Here is a 5,947-nt window from a genome sequence, read left to right on the forward strand (position 1 = left end):
CATGCCACCTTTCCAAAACCCAAGACAGACATTGCTAATTGATCAAGAGACTCTATACCTCCCATTCAGAGTCTCAGAATCCTTCTTGACATAGCCCTATCAAAAGTTAGTTATATCCTGAAATGAAATCCATTTGCTACCAGATAACCTTAATGAGATTATCTTGATTAGCCCCTTAATGAGGGTAAAAGAGGAAAGTGAAAAATCTGGCTTGAAACTCAGCATTAAAAAAAAACTAAGATCATGTCATCTGGTCTCATCACTTCATGGCAAATAGAAGAGGAAAAAGTGGAAGCAATGACAGATTTTATTTTCTTGGAGTTCAGAATCACTGCAGACAGTGACTGCAGCCATGAAATTAAGATGCTTGCTCATTGGAAGATGTCAGAGTTGGACCACAAACAAGGCTGAGAGCTGAAAAATTGATGCTTTCAAACTATGGTGCTGGAGAAGATTCTTGAGAGTCCCTTGGACTGCAAGGAGATCAAATCAATCAATCCTGAAAGAAATTAACCTTGAATATTCACTGGAAGGACTGTTGCTGAAGCTTAAGCTCCAATTTTTTGGCCACCTGATGTGAAGAGCCAGCTCATTGGAAAAGACCCTGATGCTGGGAAAGATTGAAGGCAGGAGGAGAAGGGGATGACAGAAGATGAGTTCGTTGGATGGCATCACCAACTTGAAGGACATGAATTTGAGCAAACTCCAAGAGATCAAGGATAGTAGAGGAGCCTGATGCGCTGCAGTCCACGACTTAGTGACTGAACAACAACAAGTCATCATTGCCCTGTTTATCTCTGTCCTTAAATAGTATGGGCTCCAAATGCTATCAATTCTAGGCTGTCCTCCAGAACTGTTAATATTCTGTGAGCTTAGTTTTCTCATCTATAAGATGCCACTGGTGTCATCTACCTCATGGGGTTCTTAGGAAGATAAATGAAATAATGCATTTGAATCAGCTGGATCAGCACTAGACACAAAGTTATTAAAAGCTCATTAAATCTTAGTTCTTTTTCTTTCTTTAGTTGCATCTTTTTTGATTAATTTATTTATTTTAATTGGAGGATAATTATATTACAATATTGTGATGGTTTTTGCTGTACATTGGAATGAATCAGCCACAGGCACACAGCTCTTCTTTACCTTTTTTTCTGGCTGCTCACTTTACCATTGGCTGGCAAGTATAGCTGGCCAAGCTCAGTGTTTCCCTGAGAAGTATAAGTGCTCCTGGTATTGGCTTGGCCATGATGAGAACTGACTGACTTCTTAGCCTTTGCATCTGTTGCAGTATTATCGTCACCACTCTGCTTACCAAGTTTGCACATTGATTCAGATGAGTAGCCTTTGGGTGAAAAGGGAGCATTCTTACTTATTTAAACCAATCTCTCAAGAGCAAAATCTAAATAATAATCTTCTCCAGCACAAAAACGGAGAAGGCAATGGCAACCCACTCCATGGATAACCCCATGGATAGAGGAGCCTGGTAGGCTGCAGTCCATGGGATCGCAAAGGGTCAGACATGATTAAGCAACTCCACTTTCACTTTTCACTTTCATGCATTGGAGAAGGAAATGGCAACCCACTCCAGCATTCCTGCCTGGAGAATCCCAGGGACAGAGGAGCCTGGTAGGCTGCCGTCTATGGGGTCACATAGAGTCGGACACGACTGAATCGACTTAGCAGCAGCAGCAGCCAGCACAAAAATAAACTCTGCACACATATAACCAATGTTCTAGTGCTGACTTAATATGATGTTAATGAGAATGTTTCCCTCTTGGATTAGATGCAAAGAAGTTAAGATTTATTAAGGACCATGCATGTGTGATCAATGCAAAGAAATAGAGGAAAAAACAGAATGGGAAAGACTAGAGATCTCTTCAAGAAAATTAGAGATACCAAGGGAACATTTCATGCAAAGATGAGCAAATAAAGGACAGAAATGGTATGGACCCAACAGAAGCAGAAGATATCAAGAAGAGGTGGCAAGAATACACAGAAGAACTGTACAAAAAAGATCTTCATGACCCAGATAACCATGATGGTGTGATTACTCACCTAGAGCCAGACATCCTGGAATGTGAAGTCAAGGGTGCCTTAGGAAGCATCACTACGAACAAAGCCAATGGAGGTGATAGAATTCCAGTTGAGTTAGTTCAAATCCTAAAAGATGATGCTGTGAAAGTACTGCACTCAATATGCCAGCAAATCTGGAAAACTTGGCAGTGGCCACAGGACTGGAAAAGGTCAGTCTTCATTCCAATGCCAAAGAAAGGCAATGTCAAAGAATGTTCAAACTACTGCACAATTACACTCATCTCACACACTAGTGAAGAAATGCTCAAAATTCTCTAAGCCAGGCTTCAACAGTATCTGAATCATGAACTTCCAGATGTTCAAGCTAGATTTAGAAAAGGCAGAGGAACCAGAGATCAAATTGCCAACATCTGATGGATCATGGAAAAAGCAAGAGAGTTCCAGAAAAACATCTGCTTCTGCTTTATTGATTATGTGAAAGCCTTTGACTGTGTGGATCACAACAAACTGTGGAAAATCCTTAAAGAGGTGGGAATATCAGACCACCTGACCTGCCTCCTGAGAAATCTGTATGCAGGTCAAGAAGCAACAGTTAGAACTGGACATGGAACGACAGACTGGTTCTAAATCAAGAAAGGAGTAGTACATCAGGGCTGTATACTGTCACCCTGCTTATTTAACTTATATGCAGAGTACATCATGCAAAATGCCAGGCTGGATGAAGCACAAGCTGGAATCAAGATTGCTGGGAGAAATATCAGTAACCTCAGATACACAGATGACACCACCCTTATGGCAGAAAGTGAAGAAGAACTAAAAAGCCTCTTGATGAAAGTGAAAGAGGAGAGTGAAAAAGTTGGCTTAAGGCTCAACATTCAGAAATTAAGACTCAACATTATGGCATCTGGTCCCATCACTTCATGGCAAATAGATGGGGAAACAGTAACAGACTTTATTTTGGGGGGCTCCGAAATCACTGCTTGCTCCTTGGAAGAAAAGCTATGACCAGCATAGACAGAATTTTAAAAAGCAGAGACATTACTTTACTAACAAAGGTCTGTCTAGTCAAGGATATGGTTTTTCCAGTAGTCATGTATGGATATTAGAGTTGGACTATAAAGAAAGCTGAGTGCTGAAGAATTTATGCTTTCGAACAATGGTGTTGGAGAAGACTCTTGAGAGTCCCTTGGACTGCAAGGAGATCCAACCAATCCATCCTAATGGAAATCAGTCCTGAATATTCATTGGAAGGACTGATGCTGAAGCTGAAATGCCAATACTTTGGCCACCTGATGCGAGGAACCGACTCATTGGAAAAGACCCTGATGCTGGGAAAGATCAAAGGTGGGAGGAGACAGGGCCAACTGAGGATGAAATGGTTGAATGGCACCACCAACATAATGGACATGAGTTTGAGTAGGCTCCAGGAGTTAGTGATGGACAGGGAGGCCTGGCAAGCTGCAGTCCATGGGGTCTCAAAGTGTCAGACACCACTGAGTGACTGGACTGAACTGATGCATGTGCAAAAGCTTTGTTAGCCAATTTGCTGTATCTGATTATATCTGATTTATTCTGCTAAAAAACAGTGTGTGATATATATAACTACGGTGTTTCCAATTTACAGATAAGAAAACTGAAGTTCAGGCAAGAAACGTAACTAATCATAAGCTTGAAAGAGGAGTCAGCTACCTTATTTGGAGGGGCCAGTTAAAAGTGAAGGTGCAAGGCCTCTTTTGTCAAGTTTATTAAGAATCCAAGACAAATACTGTAGAACATTAAGCGAAGCCCAGGACCTGAGTGTGAGTTGTGAGCTACTGCAAGGGTTGTATGCCCATGAAGCCACCCCTGCTTTTGTCAGAACTCATTCCAAAACCTATATCACCTTTCTATTTCATCATATAGGAGGGCCAAGTGACTTTATGGAATCTGAAAGTTAGAATAGAAAACAATGCTTCTGGGTGCAGTATGGAAAATATTTCTCAAAGCAGTCACAAGCAAGCCTCTGTGGCTGTGTACATATAAACCAAAGCGTAAAATCTTGGGACTCAAACCAATGTCAGAGATCCCTTTTCAGTAGGTACAACCTAGTGGATAAAAATAAATGATAAAATCCATTGTTTCACTTTCTTTTCCTCCACTTTATAATAATTCCAAGATGCCCAGCATGGTTACCTTAGACCAAATGGAATCTTGGATGAATGGATTCATCCAGCAATTCATTAAGAGATGATGAAAAGGAGGGAGAACCTTGAAAGTAGAAACCATGTAGACCCCACATAGAGAAGCTATAACAGTGTTACAGTTAAAAGCCCAGAGGGTGCTAAAGTCAAAACCAATACAGATTTGTAAAGTAAAATTAAAAAATAAAATAAAATAAAAAACATTAAAATAAAAATACGTAAAAAGAGAAAAAAAAAAGAGCTTAGAAGAGAAGAAATTACAATAGGTATAATGACCCAAGGGAAGTAATGAGAGTGGAAATTCAAGGCAGATGCAGGGCAAACGGACATGAGTTCATAGGAGAATCTTCCCCTGCATTCTACCTCTGTGAGACCTGCAGGGAACCAGACAAGAAGAAAAGAAAGACAGTACCCTGGGCTTTGCAACTCTGCAGGTCTTGGTTGGGACCCAAGTTGTCATCTGAATTTCATCCTCCCAGGACTTCAGTGCAACAATTATTTATGAAGCCACAATTATCTTCTGATGCATCCCTTAAAAATCTAGGTGCTTCTGCCCCCGCGATTCTGAGAATGGTAGAAACTGACTGAATCATTAGCACTTGCCCCAGTCCCACAGGTGTCTCTGTCACCCTCTTCACCATATCACTCCACATTTTGTTCTGCTTCGTGCCTCAAGGGTGAACTGTAACTGACAGAAGAATCTAAATTGCCCTCTTATCAAACATAAGTTTAAAGTAGGTCTGCGTGACTTCGTTGGGTTAGGGCAAGGGTGAATAAATGTCTGATTTTATCAGATGCAAATTTGCAGAAGTGATGAGAGTCAAAAAATTTTTATTATTCAACAAGGGATCTTGCTGAGACATTCAAAACACATCAGATTTTGACACCTTTTAAAAATCACTTTTCTTCAAGTCTGCACACTGCCTGGTCTTACTGTATCAGACAGACTGAAGCTAGCATCTCAGTTTTACCAGTAGCTGTGTGACCTTGGTCTAATTACTCATCTTTTTTGGATCTCAAATTTCTCAATGAAGATAATAATAACTACCATTCAAACCTTATGTAAAAATTAAATGCAAAGTACCAGTGCAACTGTTTAATAGAGTCTATGTTCTAGCATAGTTTATCAAGTAATATTTGCTTAATGATAAATGATTGAATGAATGGCCAATCAATACATGGAAAAGTTGTGGAAAAAAATTTTCCCTTTTTCTTGCACATCCTCATTCCAGCCTCAACTGAAACATAAACATGAAACAAAAATATTGTATTTATTTTACATAGAAATTTACAGTTTATAAAATGAGAATTATTTAATCTTTGTAAAAGTTCTTGAGAGACAGTTTAAGAAGGGTTGTCACTTCCATTTTATAGAAAAAGAAAGAAGGTTAAGGACAGTAATTTTAATTTAATTAACAAATCCATATAGTTAAAAGAAGAAAAGAAGGAAGGAAGGAAGGGCGAAGGGGCTCAAGGACAGGTTCCTTTAAATTTAAATTCTTTCCATTTTAGAAAACCACCATCGCATATATCCATGAACACTGAAGCAACCCATCTGTAATCACTGGACCAAGTGTTAACATAATCAAAATAGACATTTCCTTCCTGGCTAAACCTGATTAATGGTTTAATCTGTCTGTGGTATCATTTCTGGAAAACACAAAGGAGATTTTTCATATAAGGCTGTCAGAAAAGATCCAGGCTCAGAAGAAGCAATCTTTTAATTACCTTCA

Source organism: Oryx dammah, unplaced genomic scaffold (genome assembly GCF_014754425.2).
Source record: "Oryx dammah isolate SB20612 unplaced genomic scaffold, SCBI_Odam_1.1 HiC_scaffold_19, whole genome shotgun sequence".
Lineage (NCBI taxonomy): Eukaryota > Metazoa > Chordata > Mammalia > Artiodactyla > Bovidae > Oryx > Oryx dammah.